A 24,444-nucleotide genomic window follows, 5' to 3' on the forward strand; every position below is an offset into this window, starting at 1 on the left:
TGCAAAACGCACTAATCTGGGGATTAAGGTTTTTCTGTCGGGAATGCCGCGTACGGCCCCGCCGAGACCTTTATTCCTGTAAACCCAGGAGGTGTTTCACTGCGAGCACACGGCCGCGAAGCCCCTCGGCTATACGGTGACTGAGGGACCCGAGCACCGGACTGCGCGTCCCCCCCCCGCCGCCCTCGTGCACAGGCACAGCGGGAGCGAAACGGAGGAAGCGGTGGCCGCTTCCCCCAGCGCGGGCGGGAGTTGCTCAATCCGGGCCCGCGGAGCTGCGGCTGACACCGGGAAACCCCAGGGGCGGGTGCTCCGAGCGCGGGGACTCCTCCGTGTCGCGGCGGGACGGGCCGCGGGGGGGGCGGGCGCTCGCTCGGGGCTCCGCACGGCACCGCCCCCCCCTTGCGCGCTCCCGGCACGCCCGGCCTGCGTGGCAGCCGGCGGGGCGCGCACCCGGGCGGCGGCGCGTGCGCTGGGGGCGGCGAGCGCGCGCGGTGAAGTTGCGTGTGGGACGCGGCGCTGCTCGCTCTGTCGCTGCGGGGCTGTGGGGGCTGCGGCCGTCTGAACCCCCTCGCCTCCGCCCCGCTCCTCCTATCGCTACCGGTCACCGGCGCTTCTCCGCCGCTTCGCCGGCTGCAGGTGAGCGCTACAGGGCCCCGCTGCCGCCGAGGGCCGTGCTGTGCCGGGGGTGTAACCGCCGCGGGCCCCTTCGCCGCGCGGCCCCTTCAGGCGATGCGGCCGCGCCTCCGCCGGCTTCCCTCGGTCCGCGCTGAGGGGGCAGAGGGGAGGGTGCGGGATGCCGGGGCCGCGGAGGCCCGCGCGGGGTCTGGGCCGCGGCGCCTCGTGGCCTGCCTTCCGCCTACACCGGGGCTGCCGCGGCAGTGAGGCCGACACGTGCCCGGGCGGGAGGGGGAACGGAGGGGTCGGCTCCTGCAGGAGGTGGCGTTTGGCAGCATTGCGATGCGAGCGGAGTTAGAACTCTTGTAAAAGCAGGAGTGTTTGAGCGGTTCGGTGTCACTGCAGAGCTCTTTGGAGGGGTTTTGATATATTTTAACAGTAAAAGCAACGGCGCACCACGCACACGTGCCCGGTGGAGGGGTACCCCTCGAGCCTCGCTGCCCGCTGGGGAGCCCGGTGTGTGCTGTGAGTCCGTCTGCCTCCTCTCCGGAGGAACCGGATGCTCCTGGGGCTGGCGGAGAGAGCCCCCAGGGCTCCGGGAGCCCCCGGGACCCTCCCGAGCCGGTTCCCCCAGCGGCCTCCTGAGCCGGCAGCTCCGGGCCTGTCCCGTTCTCTCTGCCGAAGGGAGCGGACCTGTCTGGGGTTGCTCCCTCCAACGACGGGAGCCCGGAGAAAACGAGCTCTTCAGGGATTACTACGTTGCTTTAGAGAGAGCACGTGTTAGAGCTGAACTAAGAAATACCTTTTAAAAAAAAAAATAAATTTTTTTTCTTTCTTTCCTTTTTTCCCCAACATGTTATTCCCTCCGAAGTGTGATTTATGCCTGTTTAGAGCAATGGTGGATTTCTGAGCTCCATCTGTTTGTCTGTCTGTTCGCGCACGCAGGATATTTCTGCCAACGGTGATTGCCGATGGCATTATTGCAGTGTAAGTAGTTTGATAGGAAATATTGTAGCAATTAGAAGTCCAGTGATGCAAGTTCCTGACGCGTTATGACTGTCTCGCTGTCATTTCTGTGTCTCCTTTAAAAGTTCATTTTTGTGAATCATTGTCAGCAACTGTTGCACTTCTGCAGTATTTCTACAGTTTTTGCATTTTGAGACATTTCTTGACACTGAGTCAAACTCTTTCCACTGTTATTCTTTCCCTGTCGACGGTCTTTGTGACAGTCATCTTTTAAGCAACGATGGGGAGGGAGGGAAGGAACCTCTTTTTGGTAAGAATGTTGCTGCCCCTGTTTCCTACGGCTCTGTGCCTTAGAGACCTAAAAAAATGGGGGCTGGGAGGAATTTCTCTTATGATGGAAAAAGAGCATCTTCTGTGGGAAGTGAGATTTCTAGATGGAGTGCGAGTGACTGCTGTCACCCCAAAGGAATTGCACAAGAGAACCAACCTTTTGGTTTCTTAACACCTGTGACCTATAAAACACTTCTTGTTTGGTTTTCCCGCCTTCCTCTGGATTTCTGTTTCTTGATGAGTACATACTTTATGGGACAGGACGGACATGTAATTTGAATGTGGGTTTTAATGCGCCCTTTCAAATTCCACAGTATTAATTTTAGGGAGAAAATCAGGGGAAGATGAATTACTTGGGCCCCAAAGCCACACAGGGAAACTTTTTTTTTTTTTTTGTAGCACATTGTAGCATTCCATGATCCTGCCTGAGAAGTTTCACATCAATATAGAACACTTAAATGTACATAGAAAAATATTGAGCCTACACTGGCTTTTCTCATTCCTCATAGGAATCAAGGCTGTGCTGAGGAAAATAGTGGAAGATGCTGAGGTTTCTCTTCCAGCACGCTTTTTGGATTTACTCATTCCTACCTGTTGAGTACTGAGCAAGTGATCAGTGGCTGTCTACTCAAAGGAGTCATTTTCTTCTGTGGTAATAAGAGCCAGAAATACCTGTGTGGGTTTTGATCCTGCTCTACCTCTGCTTTATTAGCTATGAAATGGTGGATAGTTACCAGCAAGTGTCCACCTCCTGCACACCTTCTAGATGCGTAGAAGACTAATTAGTGGGTGTCTGTTCTTACTTTATGTGGTGCCAAATAGATTTAACCTCAAAGCTATGACAAATGTATACACAACAAACAATGTGCAGTACAGGCTAGACCGTGTGAACTGGAGGAGCCAGTAAATGGGGCAGGGGGTGGAAATCAAATGTGCTCATGCTGAAATTAAAGCAAGAAAATGGACAGCGTGTTCTGGAGGAGCAGAGGAAGATTTGATGAAAAGTGAGATGATGAAAGTGTGTGTCAGTGTGACTTCTGGGGTTTGACTTTTGCTCTTTCCTAAATGGAAGTCTGGTTGGGATACAGTCCTTACAGGAAGCGAGTTTAATAACCCAACTTGTGGTTTGGGTCTTTTCGTTTTAATTTGCTTTTCTCAGATGTTCTGGTTGTAGAAGAGGGTGTTTATGGTGATCTCCAGCAAATGAGAAGAATAAGCATACAGAGCCTCATTTTAGAAGTTGGGATCATCTTTACCATTAAGTGAGCATGTTTTTAATTGCAACCTTCTGAGTCATACTACAATTCAACACTCACCTAGATGCACAGTGGCCACAATGCTCTGTGTGGTTAGAGAGTTGTGATTAAGGAAGTCACGAAGAGCCATTCTACCTGTGACACACACTTCTGCATTTGTCCTGTAAACTCACTTAACCAGTTAGGTTTCTCTTCCATGGGAATGATGGTGACTAATTCACTGTACCTCTAAGTGCTTGCCTGGGTTGTTTGTAGGAAGTTACATGATATTTGTCTTTGCATTCAGTGTAAAATGAAAGGTGCAAGAAAAACATTTTTGCAGTATTGAAAGCAAACACAAAATTTTCATGCAGTTGAAATACGTAATTCCCAAGTGTTTTGATACAGATATTGTCACTGAAGACCCTGAAAATGTGGCTTTGACAAGAAAACGGTGACCCACTCTGTTGGTTTGGCAGCAGAGGAGGCTTGTGTGTTTGTGGCACATGGACTGGACAGAATGGCCTTTCCTAAATAAAATCCTGTGGAAGTTAAAGGTTGTCCAAAGTGGACAGAGTTAACACTGTCCAGTTAAATGCAAGGGGCCTTGAAAATCCTTTCTTCTGTTCCTAAGTCCTGTTAAACACCATTTACTCACCCTTCCCTTTGAAAAGCTTTTAGTACAAGCACATGCATGTGCTCAGCAAGGTCTTTGTGCTTTTTCTAAGCACTTTTCTAAGTGCCTTAGAAGATAAGTATGGTTTATCTGAAAGCTGAGGACAACAAAATAGGGAAGATTTGGCTTGTCTCAGCATCATGCACAGTCCCTGCATTGCTGAGCTACCATCCAACAGCTTGGTGCTACCAACCCTTATGTTCTCTGTTCTGCTATGCCAGGGGTTGCGTTTGGGATATTGGTGTAAAACTGAAAAAGGAGGGGGAAAAAACCAACCCAAACCAAAGTTGGATTAAATAAGAGGATTGAACCACTTTACTCTTTATGGCAGCTGGAAGGGCAAGTTGTGTTTTCCCTGGCTGTGCCTTTGCCCAAAGGGGAACTGAGCCATGGAATGATGAAAGGACCATTGCAGTGGAGAGGCTAGGATGTGCACTGGGGAAAGCAGACTGGATCCTTCTGGCCTCATGCTTTTCATGGAGCAGGGGTCTGTTGGCTGCAGAGCACGTTGGATGTGATGTAATAGGTCTTTTCACTTCTGAATTCCATGTTTCACTGTAGAGCTGTGTCTCTAAGATTAGAAGGAGGGGGGAAAAAAATATCTAGGAGATAGACTGTGTGTTCAAACTGAGAGGTGATGTTGCCCCTGGCAGTGTTCTTCCTTTATGAAGAAAAAACCAGAAGCCAAAAAATTTGCATGCAGAATCTAGATTGAAGACTGACATTAAAATAATAGCAGCTTTTTTTTTTTTTTTTTCTCAGCAAGTTGAAGTTGCTGCACTGTGTGTAAATATCACAGAAAATTAAATGGTATAAAACATGTCTTTAAACATTTCTCTCAGGTTTGAGGGTGTGTGGAGATCAGTGCGTCTGCTTTTAAAGCCAGTTGGAAGCTGCTATCTGAAGTTGGCTGCAGTGTAGGACACAAAGAAAGGTTCTGTCTAAGTGTGTGATGAAGTGGGCAGTTCTAGAGTTTGTTTAAAACTAGCAAGCCACAGGGAGTTATATTTAATAGTGGTTTGAATGCAGAAGTCTGTAAAGCTGTCAAATGTCTTTATGGGTAGATGGCTCTTCTTCTATCTTGGATTATTTTTGTATGCATATTGGATTGGATCGAGATTACTGCGTGTTCTAACCTGTGCTAAGTATTTAAACATCTGGACTTGCTGTAAGTGCCGTTGTTGTTCCTGTGTGAGGGGTGGTTTGGATTTTTTTTTTAACATTTCAAAGCGTTTCAGGAGAAAATATTTTTCTTCCATTCCACCAGTGAATTTGGCTTCCTGTGGTCAGTCAGATGATACAGTTTATCCATGGCATGGTGAAACAAATTGCAAATAATTTTATGGTGTCAGTATGATTAAAGGAATTACTTTTCTGAAGTGTTTACTTCAGCTTGGTGCTACTTTAAGTGTCTGCTATCATAGATTCCAGGCAGTGAACGGCTGTCTGTCGCAGATGGGAGAGGAAAAAAAACTTCCTCTTAGCTTCTTACTTTTAAAAAGGTTTCCATATAAAACCAGTAGTAATGTAATACAACCTTTTAGTCAAATTTGAGTTTCCTGTTGCATGTTTAAGTGAACCGATAGCAGACTCTATCTATTCGAAACCAAATAGTGTAAGTGAATGAGACTCTAGGAATTTTGTACTTGAAATTGTTCTTGAAGATTCACAAATGTTCATTTAGCAGCCAGAATGCATTATTTATTAAATATCAGGAAAACAAACAAAACCAATAACTTCCTTCCCCCTCCCCAACATCAACAACAACTGTCCCCCCTTGCAGGTAGTTTATGAGTTAATTCTTTTGTCTGCTGTTCCAGTGAAGTGGTATTGTCTGTCCTGTTCTTGTACTGTGTTTTACACAACAAAATCAGGTAGACTAGAAACTATTAAGGAAGCATGTAGCAAACCCATATTTTCAGTAAGAGCCAAGGCAATGAAGTCCAAAAAAGAGCCATTGTGAAAGGAGTTCTGATTTTTGTTAAGAGTTGAGTGTTTCCTGCTGAGATCTCAAGATGGCAGAAATGCAGTTTGTGCACAGAACTACATGAATTTAGGTTTAGATTGTAAATGGATCTGCTGTTTTATTGCTCTATGAGCTAGTACACCGCAACAATTATAATACCTATTAAAGTAGTTTTGACATGTCTGATGACAAAATGCAGGAGATGGTAAGATTGTTCTTTTGAAATTAGAAAAGTTGCTGCTGCTGGCATAGTGCTTTTCCCCTTACGGTTGTTTCCTTGATACTTTTATTTTTCCCCCTCCTTTTTTTTTTAACAGATATATTACAATCCTGAGGCATTTCTTAAAAGATTTTATGTTTATTTGGTTTGAGTAACTCAGATCTCCAGTTGTGGACTCCAACCTTTGTATGTGCTTCACATGATGAATCAAAGTAGGTGCCAAACCTTGCCCTGCCTTGGGATAGGCCTTAGGCACCAACCTTGGCAGATCAATACATTTGTTTTTGAGGAAGGCAGTTTATTCTGTCACCTTATCCAAGTACTGACTGGGTTTGGTTGTAATTTCAGGAAGTTCTCATTCTGAAGCTGTTCTGGTTTCTCTGTCAGGAGCTGGCAGATGCAGTGGTCTGTGCTTATTTTGGTTCACCATGTCTTTAAAATGTGACTGCACCTCTGAACTGATTTATCTCAATATAATATATGCTGCTTTTTTTTTTTTTTTTAATTCAGTGGATGGGTTGTTTGTGTACCATCAGTTGGAAGTTGCCTGGAAATGCTGTTTTTCAAGCATATCGATGCTGCTGAGGCTGTTCCAGAAACCCCTTTTGGGAACAGGCCTTCTGTTTAGGGGAAGGACATGGCTCCAATCTTGTGTTGCTGGTGGCAGAATGATGCGTGGGAGTGCTCATTTCAGGCAGTGCTAGTTCAGTGAGCTTAAGACTCTAATAAACCAGCCTAAGTGAGGACTCAATGGTAATAAACCTGAGTGTGGCAATGCTAGAGATTCCCCTTTGTGGAGGGAGGAGGGTAATAATGTCTTGTGCTGTCTCAGCTATGTACAAGATGAATGGCTGTCAACAGCCTGGCTGGTGCATCCCCAGATACGCATTTCAGCATTGCCCAGAGACAGCTGAGGGACCTTCCTGGAGAGGTCTCAGTGTCTCGTTTCAATGCAGGATCCCACCTTTTGGGCCCAAAACATCCTTTGGTATTTGATCTGGGTGGGATTCCCCAGCACTGTTTATGCTGTCCATACTGGGGACACTTTTGCCATCCTCTTCCTCCATGCACTATATCCAAGTGAATCATAGTCACCTCACCTAGTGTGTTAGCGTTTCAGGGGTCAAAAACTGAACTGATAAGGGCTGTGACCCTGTGCCCAGCCCAGCCTGCTGACGGAGCAGGTGTTGCTCCACACCCTGGGAAGGATTTGCAAGTCTTTCCTTTTGCAGAACTCAATGGCAGATCTTGTTCTCCAGTTACTTTTGTTGTTGGGTGTTTGAGAAGACCACTTGCTGCAAGGCGGGAAGGATCCACCAGCCTGTTGAAAACTCATAATGTGCATGAAGCCGAGCTTTAAGTCCATGCTGACAGGGAAAATGGGAGCTGGATGGTTGGGATTGCTCCCTGTGAGAGCTGGTGTGCTAGGAGGTAGCGCAGCTCAAGCTGTTGAGTCCATACTTGCTGCTTGATGGTGCTCACTTGAGGCAGCCACTGTCTACTGGCTCAAATGGTGCAGAATAGATAATGTAAGTTCCAGTATTTCTTTACGTAGAGCCAACTGGTTTTTTTCTTAACCTAGTGTTTTTTAAACTGTGAAATTGGAGATGAAAATCACTGCAGATGGTGCAATAATTGGGGAATGTTGACCTACAGGATAGGTTGCAACTTCACGGTTCAATCAATTCCTTTCAGGAATTTCAGTTTAAGTCTCTGTCCTGCTCTTAACCTTGTGGACACTTGTCTCTGCTGGCCTGAAAAGGAGTGTGCTTTCTTCTTGTTGGAACATTTTGTTTCTTGCATTGGAATTTTCTCAGGGTCAAGCCTGTCTTGGATTTTGTGCTGGGTTCTGGTTCTTGGGAGAGACACATGCCCTTACAGTGAGGAGGGGGGGAGAAAAGCTATGGAAATTTTAAGATTCCTTTTCTGCAAGAGTAGGGACTCAGGATAAAATAGATATCAACAAACATGGACATAAAAATCCCCTCCTCTTTCATTCATGGAAAGCTTTCATACTTCCATGCTGTCAGTATTTCATTGGCTCTTCTGTCAGATTTGTGTAAAAGGGGAAGTCTCGGAAACATTTAACTGAAACAAAATAACCCCCTAAACAAGCTTGAAAAGGTTTAAAAAGATATATGTGTTCCAAAGAAGCAAATAAGTCACAACTCTGTGTCTGTGCTACCCTTTAATCAGTCGGGAAACCTAAGTGGTGACTTTCAGCTGTCACTATATTAAGAACCAGTGCTGCCTTTTGTGGCAGGCTGTATATACTGAACTCAATACTATGTAGTAAATATTCTTGCTTAGTTTTCATAATCATTCTACTTAGAGTAAGCGCTTCTTGGGTGGGTATTACAAATCTGTTAATCTTTATGGTATTTATAGGGTAATTTTTAACTCTCCTGAGCTCCTTCCTTCCTTGTGGGTCAGTTACTCAATTTATAACATTGTCAGTTCTAAGAACTTTACCATTCAAGGGTAAACAGTGTTGAGTATGGTTCTTTACCTGTGTTTGCTCTTAGTTCTTTGTATATTAAGATATGCAATAACTTACTCTGTGACTTATTTATTGGGATTTCTTTTAGTCTCCCTAGTTTGCACTTTAAAGTGACTGTGATGACTTGCTTTAGCTTTCATTACTAATGTGGGGAGAAGGAAAGCTTGCAGCAGTTCTCTGGAGAAAAGCCTCTTAATCAACTTGAAGCTATTTAAGCCAAAATTGCTGCAAATAGTGTTTAAATATTCTTGATTGTCTAAAGGTGAAACCGATGACTAAGTCAAACACTTTGCTGTATTGTGAGCACACAGCCCTCCAAGGGAGGATTTGACCCTGTGGTAGAGAAAGGTGACTGACTTGATTTTATGTTCTCACTGTAGTTGTCTGTCTTAGAGTGACAACCTGCTCTGACTTTATGGGGTTTCAGTTGGCTTATGGAAAGAGAATAAAGTCATCTCCAGCACTGGAGCTTTTGTTCTTGAAATTGCCTTTCTTGTTGCCCTTTTACCACATCACCACAATGCTGCAACCTGGTGGTGGTGATCCTTGTGGAGCAATGGGGCATGTCCTCTTTCCATAGCATCTTACTCACTGAGAAGAAGTTTGGAGCTGTAGGGTGGGAGAGAGGTATGTGTAGTCAAGAAAATTGCTGGTGACATCGCAACTCTGGGTTTGGGAATGATCCATCATTGCTCATATGGCCAGTAGCTCTTGGAAATAGCAGGATTGTAGGAAATTTTCTGGAAAGCCTGAGGGTAGGTAGGGCCAGAGAGGCTTACAAGTCTAGTGCTGCAGTCTCTTCCTTTTGTTACCTGTGAATGCTGATGTATGAAGCTTCTGCTGCAAAAGCAGGTTTCAGCATCTGTGATGGCTTTTTGAGGATAGAATAAGGCCTCAAAAGAGCCCAACTCCAGTTGCATTTTTCTTTCTTCCCGGGGTAAGCTAGGATTCATTCCCATGGGTGGACAGACCTTGTAGCATTTTGGGTATAATGTGCTGTACATTGCCACTCTCAATGAAGTGTGTATTGTTTCCAAACATTCAGCCAGGGTTTGTTTGGAGTTGGTTGTTTTGTAAGCACATCACACTATGTGTAATGTTTGTTGTCTGCTTGTGGGATTTTTGTTCTTGCTTTTCCATAAACCCCTTCAATATTTTGTGTACTTATGGATTAGAAAAATGTCAAAAGGGAAATGAAGGAAACAAGAACTTTATTTTCAGAATAGGAAAACCATGGTTACTGCCTCAGCATCATTCAGTCTGATAATAGCAAGGCACTGAAAACCAGTATCTCAGCACTGCTTGGGCCATCTTCTTCTGGTCACTTTATTCACATCTGGGAACACCTTTTGGAGTATTTGGTTTTACATTTTGCTAAAGGCAGCTCCATGGGGGAGCTTTGTGCTGGTGTCTTCTCTCCTGCACAGGGTGGCCATGACATGGGTCCCGGAGGTGCCCCCCAGCCTTTTGTCAGCTTTATTTTGGAGTTCATGGGACTGGCAGGAGAATCTGGAGGTTGGTCAGCTGGAAAAGCTTAACAGAAAGTGAAGCCTGGATTGGCAGATGAGTGTGTTGTGTGTGTTTTGAAACAACCTGTTTGCATCTGGTGCTCCAGAAGAAGTCAAGTTTGAAACAAATCGTTCATCATGAGTCTTATAAGACATTGCTAAAATCACATGCTATCTTTCTTATTATCCATCTGAAATTGGGGACAGCTGAGTGCCAGCTTGCTCATTGTGTTGGTGACACTAATGAATTTGCTAAAAGCAGCTAGACGGTATGGGGAATATAGTTTTCCTTTGGAAACCATCTCTAATTTGTTATACAGGATTACGTTTAAATTTCTATCTACTCTTAAGTCATCAGGCAGCAGTAATAACCAGGGTGGCTTTTGTTCATGCATGCAATGTGGCATTAGTTCCCCTCTGGCCTCAGTTGCTGTTGTCCATAGCTTTTCCTTCATGTAGTTACCATAATATGAGATAATGGTTCTTGCACGCATGTGGTTTTATATTTTGCTAGGAGCACATGGCAGGTTCTTCCATAGACCAACTATCGTTTTACTAAGTAGGCTTTTGGCTTGGTTTAGACTGTAGGCTCTTCAGGAAGCGAGTTATCACGCAGCGGAGCTGGGGTTACCAGCTGTGCTGAAGCAACTCCCCTTGCCACCTCCTATGTTTTAAATGTCATGTTTGACCTCTAAAACTGGATGGTGTAGTCCTGCCTCTGTCTCCCTGAATGAGGGTTCGCGTTTCTGGGGCTTGGATTCAACTCTCTTGTGCCTTGGTTTGATCTGAAATTGTCTGTCAGGCAATTCGTGGATGGTGCAAATTCATTAATAAATGTTCTGTTTATTTAAGTAACTTGTTTTTCTTCCGTGTGTTCCCCTTTTCCACACGTTTACTCAGTTGTTAGGCAGCTCTTGGTTGTGGTGTGGGAACTCTGTCCACTCACAGGAATGTGTGCTACTGAAACAGCTTTGTTGTTTTTATAGAAACCTTGCCCACACACTCCTTTTGCTTTCCAAATACCTACAAATTCCTGCAGGATCCTGCTGACATCACTGTGGTGATCCACATTTATTTTGTGATACTGTCTAGGGGTTAGAGCAGAGTGTGGAGTCAGGACAGGCCTGTTTTGTTTGACTCCATCTTTAACTCCAGTCAAGTCTGGACACTTAATATAGCAATTCATTCATTTCCAAATAAATTGCTGCATCACTCTTTCAGTTATTTTCCTCCCAGCTCTTGAAGCTGCTTGGTTTTACATTTGATCCTTTATGTTGATTTTTTTCTGGTTTTGCTCTTGCTTTGCTATGTTGTTTGCTGCTTCCAGGTCTTGGGTAGCCGTGCGTGGATTTTGCTGGACTTAGAATGTTTTCTGTTGATGCGTAGTAGTGTGTTATTCACAGGTATTAATAAGGTGTCAACATAATTTGCATTAACATTACTAAAACATGTTGTATCTTATTTTGAAATACTGTAAATATTTGTGTTTCTTTTCTGAAACAAACCTTCGTGTTTGTGCAAGTATCTGGTGGTAAACAGTTGTCTTTGAATGCTGATGAACTGGTCCGCAGTAGATATTTTCAGCTGTGTTCTGGATAATTACTCTCAAAAACTGGTAATTTGAGATGGTTGGAAAATTACATTTTACTTAGTTCATGGATTGCTGAAAGCTAAATTGCATCCTGTGCCTCAGCTGGACTTTTTTGTTTCTTTCTTTTAATTGCATTAGCACTTTAACCGTAAGTACTTCTTGTCATGGCTGTGGCTGATGGGGAGGTATCTGGTGGCTGATGGAACAGATGCTGCATTTTGAAAATGTAATGTAAAGCCTTTGCAGATGTCTGTTAACTCTTTGTTTTCATCCTTTCTGGCACAAATGCTTTTTTTATTAGTATCTGAAGGACTGTGTAGTACCTGGAAAAAAAACTGAGATGGACCTCAGTTTTAGTGAGAAGGAGAGACCAGGGCAGGGCAAGTCTTCTCTGCTCTGCCAATCTCTTGTACCTGTATGGTGAGAAACTGCTCAGTCTCTGATCAGAATATTGTTGTGGAGCTGGGAATGTCTGAAAGGCATTGTGTGGTACAGAGCAGAGATTTCTCGGACAAGAAACTGGAAGTGAAACTGTGGAGCTGCTGTTTTGGTAAGTGAAGTGTAATTTTTCTGCTCCCTCAAACAGGCAAATTTGTGTTCTAACAGCACAGTATTAGTCTGAGATTCATGCGATGTCTTGGCAGTCAGGGGAGGCTGGGAAAGAAATGGAGGGTGGGCAGGATAGATTTTTGTTTGCATGAGTAAGCTTATGGGTTTTAATGATTTGATACAATGAGTTTATGCTTCAAATTGAAGCTTATTAGAATCATAGAAAACTGTTTCATAGGGGGCAGAATATAGTGTGAAACGTGATGTCTCTTGCACAGAGCTTGCACGTTTAGTTATAATTTTCTTGAAAGGATAATTCCCAGTTTCTCTTCAAAACATTCTGTGCAGGCCTTTCTGTAAGGGGAAAAAAATTGGGTTCAATTTAAATAGACAAGTCTTGTGAATCCTGAAAGAATTTGGGCATTTAGCCCAGGAAGGGAAGAGTTTTCTCAAGAACTTCATTAACCCTGTCTGTCTTCAAAGTAATAAAAGTAGCTATGCAGGCTTTATAAAGAAAGGGGTTGTTTTGTTGTACCCCATAGCCTTGATCTGCAAGACACTGTTGAATGAATCTTGTTCTTTAAGGAAAACTGGGAAAGGAGATGGGGATGTGTCACGTAACTGATGCAGAATTGTGGATATGAGCTGAAGAGAGATACAGTGATTCTTGGAATACTGGTGTCATTAGTTCCAGATACTCAGGAACATGTAGGAAAGCTGACTATTTAGTATAGATAAGATGCATTGTAGGAATATTGATAATACAATTATGTAGCTTATTTTCAGGCTGAAAAAATACTAACCTATTTCTAATGTGACTATTTTTGTAAGTAGAAAAATGTTAAATCTTTTTATATGGGGAAGAGTTTCTGCTTCCGTTTGGCTGTTACTTGCAAGATCCAGATGCTGCACAAACTTTTCCTGTAATGTGAGCATCTGGCTGCTTGGAAGCTTTGCATAAGGTTTTATGAGGTGGCTTTGAAGTTGCCTTTGGATTTGAATCATATGAATCTTTAGGTTGGCTGGGCTGCATAGTTCTCGGCATCATTTCCTCTTGCTTATGATTATGAGAAATGTAAATACTTCAAGCTGTTGTTCTGATGTTTTGAAGTTGGGTGAATGTATATCTATATATATTTATATAGTTATAGATATCCATATCTTCCTCTGTTCCTTTTCCCTGTATTTGAGACAGGTATGTTGGCTATGAAGACTCATGTTAATGGCTGTAGAGAGAAACTGCATGAGCAGAGTAGTTACAGCAGGTTTTATGGATTCTGAGCCCATCAGACTTGCTCTTTTTCTTTGGGCTGCCTAAGATTTCCTTAACCATTTGAGAAATTCCAGCAATATTTCAGAAGTATCTTTGTGAGGTTTGCTTATTATTGGTCAGATGCTTGGAAGTGTGCTAATAAAAGGGTATTTATTAGTGCTAATGGTGATGTTTCTAAACGCATATGCATTTATAAAAACTTGGTTAGGATTTAAGGTCATAAGTTTAAGCTTTCTGAAAACAGACCAGGCTGAACAGTTGCCACATGGGGAGTTTGGGGCTATAGCAGCAGAACTTGTTTATTTTTTGTGCTTTTGCATGTTACTTCTGGTTTTGTCTTACTGGCTTAAGATGGTCCATTTGCCTGTGCTTGTTTGAGATGGCTGGTTGCTAAAGTTGGCTCAGTGGGAAGAAGCTCTGGAAGTAGCTTAAATTCTTAGTTGCGTGGCGTAGAAACTTATTTTAGGGATTGGTTTAAGTTGGATCTTCTCACCATAGGTTGGGAACAATCAGTCTTCTCTATTACTTGATTTTTTGCTCTTTTTTTACAAGGGCTCTTCAGATAGTGAATGACAGTGGAAACTGTTTCACATATAGATTGTTAACTCGCTGGGAGTCCAGGAAGTTTGCTTGCTTACAGGCAAGTGGCTAGTTGTTCCTTTGATGGGGGAAGGAGATGGTACAGCCAGCAGGGTAATGAAGTTGACATTACTGGTACAGACAGCACGTGTTTCGTAGCTGTATGTGATGTTGCTTATTTCAGTTATGATTTAATGATGTGAAAATATGTGGCAGTTTCTGTGAACATTATGAATATATTTCCAACCTATATTTAATCTTTCCTTCATCAAAATTAATGAATTCTGAGAAGGATAACAGAAATGTTCTTAAATAATTTGGCTTCAGGCTTGAAAGCTTTATTGCATTATGAATTAAAAGGTGAGCATGTTGTTGCATGCCTGGTAAGCAATACAGTAATGTTCCAGGTAGATTTAGTATGTGTTTATTTTTAACATGTTTTTTGTTAGCACCAGTAGTGGCCTGAGAGGTCTATTTCTGATGTTTCAAAGGTTATAAAAATGAATATAGTGACTACTTTTGGAAAGCTCAAAACTGCAACTAGAAGGATATAAGTTAAGGTATGCTGGCTTTTACTTTATGTGAAACATACATAAGTGAAAACTAGTTGGGGAAGAACTCAGCCTGCTGTTGCTGTGCTGTGTTAACAATATAATCTCTTTTCAAAGGAACTGTTGTCAGGTTAAATGCCACTGAGTGTTATCCATCCTCAATTTTGGATGTATGTGTTAGATACTCATCTACATCTCACACAAACACTGTACACAAATATTTACATGTAGTGTTGCAGTAGGGAGTTCTGTACAGTGAAATAAGTGGTGGGAATAGTCCAGTTAAGCTGGTGAAAAGGAATATTTACCTTACTACATTGATTACTTAGTCATAACTGTAAATCACCAAGTACTTCTGGCAGTGATCCTAGGACTGGTTAATAGAAGCAGTGTGAAATCAGCCCTTGTAATAGATAGAGGTACATGGCATCTAAACTGTATTCAAAAGACTTTTGCAAACAATTGTGTCTTTTCATTTGAGACCAAGTTCTAGGGAACTGATACTGTAACATAGTTAAGCATTGGGTTTGTGGGTTTTTTCCTCAGGTTAAACCTTTTTAAACCAAAGTTAGAAGTAAGCTAACTGCCTTCCTGGCTGGTGGTGAGAACTGCTAAAAGTAACAAGCATATGAAATTTTCTATCGAAAGTATTGAATAAACTCAAGTCGCATCTTCAGGCGTAGTAATACAGTCAGGGAGGGAGAATGCTATGTCAGACCTTGCAAGTTTCAAGTAATTTTCCTGGATTTGTCCCCAAGTAGAATAGAGTATTTGAGATGATAATCTGGTTTGCTTAGACTGGGAATATGGACCTGAGCGGGATGTAGGGAGTGATTTGAGAGTGGGAAGCTTGACACAGATACTTAATTATTGGCAGGAAGCATTTGTTTTATTGACATCTACAGTGATGTGGCTCTGAAGAGCTTTAAATAGTTGACTTAATGTCATTTTGCTTCTAGGTATGGAACAGTGAATTACAGTGTCTGTCACAGCATTTGTTTAATACATATCAGTTGTTGACATAGTATGAAAAAGCTCTAGGGCTTTTCAGCCATTTTACTGAAACATTCTCAGTCTTTGAGAAGCCAGCACTCTGTTGCTGGCTGTTGAAATGTGGATTGCACAAAGTCTTGACAAAAGGTATGCGCAAAGTCTTAACACAAACTCATCTGCACCAAGTCTCAGCTGTAGAATGGATAGTGTGGTTATAACGCCATCCTTCTGCTATGTGGTTGATTTGTTGCAAGCATACTCATCCTTTTTAGGGGTTTATAAATTGCAGGTACAATTTTCACTGAGGGCTGTGACTTGGTTTCTGCATTTTGATTGGGCAGCAGCTACTTGGAAAATTTGGAATATATAAATGCATAAGTATATATTTGTGTTTTCTTACAGTGAGGTTAGTCTCACAGTTTGAATATTTGTAACTTCTATTAATATGAGTTATTTAAGCTTGGATGAGGATGTGCTTCTGAAAGTTTTCAAAAATACCCATGTGCTAAATGAAACTCCAATAAAGGTTGAGTTAAATAACACATCTGGGGGCCTTGGTACTTAAATTCCCTCCATCAGTATTTTTTACTTCGCAACACAACTATTGTCTTTAGTTGCGTTTGGTAACTGATGCTTTTATTGCTTTTAGTACTAGATCCAGGGCCCTTTAAATTTTCCCTGATTTTAATGGCTTGCAAAATTGATTGCTGCAGGTTTTCATTTGTCCTTTAGAGCTTATGTCAATGAGGGTGATTAAAGTTAGGTAATACACTAACTTGGATTTGGTCCTTCCTCTGCAGGGCTGGTGGCTGTAGGCAGCCACTGGCCAGCTCTGCATTGTGTAGGCAGCTCTTTCTGAGCAATTCTTTACTGAATTATATTATTTAACTGTGCTTTTGCAACATTCTCTCCTGTCTCATGCATTTCAGTGGCATTCCTCATCTTGTCTCCTTTAACATTCATATTCATATTTATTTTCAGCGTTGGCAGGTGTGTATTTCACATTAACATGAGGGGCTTTTTGGATGTTAGGCTGCTATTTGCTTATGGTAATTTCCAGTCATCATAAGGTGACTGTTGAGAGAGATGAGCAGAGAGGAAAAAATTGTCAAGCATTTACAGTAAATACTCTCTGCTTTTGGAAACACTGTCAGAAGTTTAATTGTTAGGTTCAAGTAAGTTTGTCATGTGCCAGACAGAATCAGTCTGCTGTAATGAATGGGTTATGCACTTCACCAGCAAAAAGGGAGAGTGAGAAACGAAGGGAAGCTCAGGATTTCCTGTCACCTTGCACTGCAGAAGGAATGGAGTAGGCTTTTTAACCTAGTCTGTAATTAGGTTTTGCATGGAAGCATATATTACTGCGCGTGCTTTGCCAAAGCTCTTCAGTATGATGGATGAGATTTAGAGGTTGATCTGACTAAATTGCAATGAGAATACTAAGGACAAAGATATTTCTGTTGTGAACTATTCCTACCAGGCATCATAGCTGAGACAGAAATGGTGTAAGATAATGGACAATAAAAGTCACTCGAAAATAATACTCTCCTAGGATTGGACTGCCTTCCCCACAGCATATACCCTGAACCACAGCGATAATGTAATCATAAGCCAAGATCATCATTTAAATATATAGGTAATCTCATATAGTATCCTGACAGATTTATTTTATGAGCAAGCTACAGGAAGAATATTATTGGGCAGCAGAGAGGCAGAAAGTGTTACTGATGTGGCTGTGCTTATTTTGTAAGAGAGTTTGCATCACTCCAGTCTTTGGGGAGCTGCAGTGAACAGCTCCTGCTGGCCTGGGAGGTGGAAGAGCCTGGCCTCCCCTGGTGTGCCCACTGTGGGTATCCATAGCTGACCTGGGAGCCTGATTTGTGTGCACCCTTCATCTTGCTTCTTTGTATATGTTAAAATATGGACATTTGTGCAGTAGCTTAAGTAATGTACTTGACTGTAGTTAAACAACTCGTGGGTTTCTGGAACTGTGCAAGACTTTTTTTTTGTTCCAAAAAAAGGTACCTGAACAGAGCTGCTTTCTTCCCCCTCCCAAGTGCCTTTGGAGTGAGAGGATATGAGAGGGATACATATATAAGCATGTATCTGTATATGTGTGTGTGTGTATATATATCTCGCATGATATTTGAGGGCACTGGAGCAGGTCAGAGGCAGAAAAAGCCCCATAACATTTCCAGGAAGGGCACAGCTGCCTCCACAGCTGGGAACAATGAGGTTCCTTGAGATGGAGTTGTGTCGCTTTTGCAGTAGGTAGTGGTGCAAAAGTGGAAAACCTCATAGTTTATTGTGCAGTATACTTCTTGTGGCTGTACTAGGGAAAGCTGGGATCGCTGTGGCTCATCCTGCATTTGAAAAGCTGTTCACTGTAAGTCTCTGATTGCCAAGAGAGCTGCTCTGTGCAGTGCCACCCCTTGCTGTGGCCCTGACAGTTGCGGATCGGTGTAGCAGTGGCTGGAGTGTTTGGGTTTGCTGGCCCCTGCAGTGCTGTGGGCAGCAGCAGAGTTGCATTCAGGGAATATGGAAGCAGCTGATGTGTCTTGCAGGAACGTGAAAAGTGTTGGTACAGAAAATGGTTGTAACACCGAGCACTCAAACTTCTGCTTTGCTGTCTACTTTAGAGGTGCATGGTCCTGTCACATTGATTATACATCTGGGAGCAAATAATTTGGCCTTTAGTTGAGTTTGAGGCATCCAGAGACACATGGTGATACCTGATTAGACTGGTCACAGCTGTTTAACCAAGCTGGTTTAGAGAGGAGCTGCACCCCACGGCAGTAGGTGTGTAAGACTGAATGCCAAGATGCTGATGAGGTTCTACTCCTTAATGAGTATCTCATAACTAATGATCTTGGCCTTTGCTATCAAGCGCCTTGGGCTGTTCTACTCTCAGAATCCCACCTGTCAGGTACCTGCAAGGTACCATGGGGTTCGATGGGGGTTTGTGTTTTGGTTTGATTTCTACTGATTCAGGAGTCAGGTGGATGGGATGAGGCATAAGGACAGTTAGGTACCCAAAGGGGAATTGAAACCTGGATTGTGGTATGGGAGCTGACTGCATGAGAGGAGGTTTCTTGTCCCTTACTTTGTAAAAACTCCAGGTTACGTGTGAATACTGCCAATGTCTGCAGGAATAACTCTACTGCAGAAAGGTGACAGTAAATGCCAGGATGCTTGAGGACTGTGACTGCGTGGATGGGGTCTTTTTTAGGTGTTTTGGTGTATGTTCTGTGTTTCGTCTTTTTGCATTATTCCCCTGTGGAGTGGGGGACACATGGTGACAGACAAACCTACATCAAGTTGTAGTTTGAGAGAATAAGCTGCTCGTCCCACGTGGGCTTTGGGCATATTCCCCCTTATATTGTTAAATTTGCTCTGTCTTCTATTATTATTGTGTTTATTCTGAGAGTAACTCAATTGTCTGCAAAACTGTGGAGATAACCAAAACCTTCAACCTCAGGTTTGTACCTTGGGTATTCTCAGTGCATTGCTTTCAAGATTTCTCAGTTTATACCTTGAGATTCGTTGGGAGAAGGGAAGCAGCTCTGCACTGCATTCGGTTACATCTTCTCAAATACTGATTTATTTTAAGTTGGCCTGTGATTCAATTGGAAGTCTTTCACTTCCTTTCATTGTTTCAGAAATTGTTTCCCCCAGTGGATCAGGTACAAGCAGTTGTATGCCTGCACCATCCAGTTGGATGGGAGATGCCACTGTTTGTGCATGGTTCTATGCTGTCATGATGTCTTTCTTGTATTAATTAACAACTTTACCAAGACAACATGTGTCTCACTTTAAACTGTGCGGCTGAATACCCATATTTTAGTAATTTGAAATATCAGTGGAATCTGTATTTATGAGAGTTCCCTCTGATTTTGGTATGATAATGAGTACATTTGTGGTTGATGCAGAGGGATGTGAGCCTGTGTCTGTAACAGAGATGGCACATGTACAAGGTAATTGATTTTGTTAATGTTGAATGATCATAAACTCCAGTATTTGAAAGTAAACTGAACTGCTGACGCTTTTGCTGTTGTAAAAGTTACTGCATTGGTTGGCAGCCAAGCCAAGTAATACGGAACTTGGCTGATGAAAATTGTCGCAAAATACTAAACCAAATTGTGATACATCGTTAACGTGACTTGGCTGGAATGCCCTGGATGTAATGCTGCATCAGTAGGACTTTGAAATCTTGCTTGATGTGCTTCATTTACCAGTTGGTAAATGAATGGTTATCTGTTCCTTAATCCAGGACTGGAACCCAGTTGCTATCATTTGTTTTCCTTTTTAGTGTATATTTCTGAAAGCAGCTTTTCTGGAGGTAGAGATAAATGCTTCAGTTTTGATTAAAATAGGGTGGAAATCTGTCTTCAAAACTGGAAAATGCTGCAAGAGATTTTATGAACTGTATATAGTCCTTTTGTATATGTGGATATTTGAGACATACATGTTATTGGGGACTTATGTGTATGAGACACTTGAGTATTCATAGTAACTCCAGAAAGCTGTTAGGTTTTTATTGTAAGGCCTTTCACTGATGCTGATCCTGTTCTTTTATACCCTTTCTGGGAAGATCTGTGATGCTTCATGCAATTTAAAACTGTTCTAATTTACTGTCATGGTCAAGACCCAGCCTGAAGATGTTTGACACTGCAAAGCTTCGTAGGAGATTTGGAAGCAGGAATAAAAAAGGCTGTCACTGGAGAAGTGAGAGTGCAGAGTGAGAACAATGTAAATGAAAACATGCCAATGTGAAGAGAGCTTCTTCCAAGACCTCTTATTTCCACCTATTGTCTTTGGCTGTTTAAACAGATATAAAAATCTTCACTTATTTGTCTGCAGCTGTTCCTCCTCATCCCCCCTCATTTGACAATAAGGAAATAAGACTGTATCTGGAGTGCTATTGTCACTGCTAGGTTTTAAGTAGCTTTTTTCCTTCCCTGTTTGATTTCTTTCATGCTGTATTATGTCAGTGATACTGCTGAAGCTAAAAAGTGACACCTAAAGTTGTGGCCAGTTGGTAGAGTTACATCCTGAAATATACCAGGGTAGTAGATTTTTCTCCCGCTTCTCATTCAGGTCAACGACTGACTTAGATGGGAAGACGTGCCTTTGGTTTAGTTATGGTGACCGCTGGTTCTAGATAGAATAGATAGAATAGAATAGTTAGGGTTGGAAAGGACCTTAAGATCATCTAGTTCCAACCCCCCTGCCATGGGCAGGGACACCTCACACTAAACCATGCCACCCAAGGCCTCATCCAACCTGGTCTTGAACACCTCCAAGGATGGAGCATTCACATCCTCCCTGGGCAACCCATTCCAGTGCCTCACCACCCTAAACAGTAAAGCATTTCTTCCTTATATCCAATCTAAACTTCCTCTGTTTAACTCATTACCCCTTATCCTGTCACTACGGTCCCTGATGAATAGTTCATCCCCAGCATCCTTGTAGGTCCCCTTCAGATACTGGAAGGCTGCTATGAGGTCTCCACGCAGCCTTCTCTTCTCCAGGCTGAACAGCCCGAACTTTCTCAGCCTGTCTTCATACGGGAGGTGCTCCAGTCCCCTGATCATCCTCGTGGCCCTCCTCTGGAGTTGTTCCAACAGTTCCATGTCCTTTTTATGTTGAGGACACCAAAACTGCACACAATACTTCAAGTGAGGTCTCACAAGAGCAGAGTAGATGTTGATGCAGTAAGTGTTACTGAAAGAACTTACTTAAAGTGTTACTTGTTACTTAAGAAATGATTAAAAAAAATTCACTGCTTGTTGATATCACTGTCAGTTAATGAGGCTTTACATACTTTAAGCTGAAATGTTACATGGTTCAGCCTTTTTACTGGGGTGTGTTTAATGAACATTGACATGATGCTGGAGAAACAGCTTCTGTCAGCATGAGATCCTTCTATACTAACCTGTATAGCTTGAGTGAGGTGGGAGATAATAACTCATTCAAGTAACTTTGAGAAGATGATTCCTTTTCAAAGGGATCAAGATGTGGGTTTCGCTATGCTACATCTTATTAAATTGCTTATGTTAATTACAAGGAAGGGTTTCATGGTAACTATTGCGTTCCTTGAGAACTTAAATGTACAGGCTGTGTAGCCTGAGTGGAATGATAGAGTAAGGGGTGACTGAACAGATTTAAACATTTCTGATGTATTTATGGTTTTGTTCAGCAGTCTAAACCAGCTCTGATCTAACCAGCCCAAAGAGTAGTGGTGGATGGAGTTCAGCACAGCTGGCAGCCGGTCACAAGTGATGTTCCCCAGGGCTCAGTACTGGGGCTGGTTTGGTGCAATATCTTTATCAATGATCTGGACGAGAAGATCGATTGCACACTATCTTCAAGATTAGTGAAATGTAGCTCAAAACATGGTAGCTTCCTCAGGAGGGTGCAGGTATCTGTAATAGGGGTGAAAGCCCCTGGTTTTAAGTGTCATGGTCTTTGCTCAACATTTTTATGTTTAAAAATAGAATTTAAATTGTAGTTAAATTTTAATTTAAACCAATATATTGATTCAGTAGTTGGACCTTTTAAAGGAGAGAATCTCAAAAACCCAGTAGAATTTTCTAGAACTATGATTCTGTGCATTCTGTATACCCTTTTTGACATAATAAAGTGCCTTTGTGACATTGGCTGTTATTTCCAGACCCTCCATGAAGCTCCTTCCTGGGGATCCCCCTTCCAGTCTACCTATAGTGTGTGCTTGCCAGTAGCCCAGAATAGCCGAGCTGACAGCTTCCAGCAGGACACGCTGTCCCGTAGGTGTCAGGGCTCAGGGCTGGTGTCATGTGAGCTGGGCCGTATCTCTTTTCAAAGCTGATATTTAGTTCTTACTCTTTCCTTTGCTTCCAGCTGTAGTGCTTTAAACAAACAGTGACCAGACCCAAATACTCCACCTAATACATTCCCATACACGCTGGTGGCAGCCAGACTGCCCTGCACTGTTAATTGCCTTCCCGTTGTCTAATCCCTTATGGTAAAAGTAATTGTACCTTGAGTTTTCTTGTGGCAGATGGGAAGTTCTGGTTCTCTTAGGAATGTCCCAAGTTTGTGTGTGATCAGATGACTCATCTTCTCCTCTTCAGAAATAACTCCCTTTTTCTTTTTTGAGCTTTAGTCCTTTCTGAAGGCAGGACATGGTAGACAATGTTTGATCAGTGTTAGACTACAGATATTTCACATGACACTGCCTGGACATGGCTTTTATCTGGAGGCTGTAAATGTGAAATTTCTGAATCCCGTTAGAGATCAGTGGTGATAAGTGAGGCCTTTGGTGGCCTGCGGTCCATAGCAGGGTGCTCTCTGATCTTGTGGGCTGAGAAAGAACATGTGGTGTATTCTCCCTTCAAATAAACAGCCTTTCTTCAAATCCTGAATAACAAAAAAGATAGAAATTTCATAGGACAGCTAAATGTTGATATTAAGAGACATATTTTTATTTTTTAAGTATTCACCTGGTTACTAATGAAGCCTGATACTGAAGGAATCTTAAAATCACACTTTGCACTAATTTTATCCTTCTCCTGCTGGAGCTTCATAGTATTGACTTCTAAAAACCTTTTACTGAGAGCAGCCTATGTGTTAGCCTGATTCTGTGCAGCAGGTACTCCAGCTCTCACAACTCTTTTTCTAGTGAGTGCTTTGTTAGAGTGAAAGTTCGTTTGCTTAAGAAACACAATGAGCCTTTTCTCATCTTTCTCCGTGATACTGTGTGTGTACGTGTTACAGTAGGTGATGTTGGGAAAGATCTGCCAGAGCTAAAGGCTTATTTCACTGACAACTGTTAAAAGAACCAAGCACAACTTGTAATAGAAATTCTTCTGCATCATATTTTCTCCCCCACTCCCCCAAATATTTAGAATACCTTTGTATTTTAAATTAAGAGTTAGTCATTGCCCAAGTGCGAGGCATGCACTATTAATACACTAATGAGGTCAGGTTGTGCTCTTTCACCGAATGAATACTTGCCAAAACTCTTGAAGCAAGTTTCTGCAAATGCTTGTGTTGGCCACTTAATCTTCCCTTGTCACTATTAGGCTTTTGGTCACTGCTAAGGACGGCAACAATGTGACTCTAAATGACATCACCTAGAGTGTGTGGATAGTGAATAACTGTCTATGAATAACATTATTAAATAAACCCCCAAACCTTCACATAGCCCTTTGTGGGGAAAGGATATTCATGTATTTATTGTGCACATTTTGTATACACTGTGAATATACTTTGGGACCAGAGCCTGACCCCAGACTGGCGTGGAGCAAGTTGCACTGAGATCTGCTCTCAGTGTCCCCTGAACAGCTGACAAAATTACCAGGGTAGCTGTTGGACAGTTCAGGAAACAGTTCCTTGACCTCATTCAACCATGTGGGAATTTCTCCTTTATAAAAAGAAATCTACAGAATGGAAACCCACTACCACACTTCCTTCTGATTGGTTTGTGCTAGGGTTGATGATAACCTCTTTTTTGAGCCCTCTCACATGAGTTCTGGTGTCTCTTCTTCCTTCCTGTTACTCACAAGTTTTTATATATTTGTTTGTATTTATTGGCTTTATAATACTGCTCAAAATGAGACTAATCTCAGCATATTGTGAAATAATTTGGTTCAAGGTAGACCAAGAGGGAGCTGTGTAGAAGTTCTGTGTTGCAAGTGCTGGATTTCACAGCCTTCCACGAGCTGTGCTGCCAGCATAAATGACGGTTCAATTTTGTTTGTTGTGACTCAGAACTTCACAAAGGAGATTTTTATACTTTAGGGAAGGAGGGGAGATTGAATTGGTCTCTACAGGGTGAGGGATAATTTGAGATGATGAATGTATTTTCACTTCCTCACACTAAGCCGTGCATCTGATAACTTCTATTAG

At 42.5% G+C, this 24,444-nt stretch overlaps 1 protein-coding gene across 1 annotated transcript in view; it reads left to right on the plus strand.

Moving 5' to 3' along the window:
- Positions 1-497: 497 nt before the first annotated feature.
- NEK6 (NIMA related kinase 6) overlaps positions 498-24,444 on the plus strand; it is a 60,131-nt gene continuing 36,184 nt past the window's right edge. Inside the window, exon 1 of the mRNA XM_080630570.1 lies at positions 498-639. The gene's annotated coding sequence lies outside the window, so the exon portion shown is untranslated. The remainder of the gene's footprint in view (positions 640-24,444) is intronic.

Source organism: Psittacula echo (assembly GCF_963264785.1).
Source record: "Psittacula echo genome assembly, chromosome: 16".
Lineage (NCBI taxonomy): Eukaryota > Metazoa > Chordata > Aves > Psittaciformes > Psittacidae > Psittacula > Psittacula echo.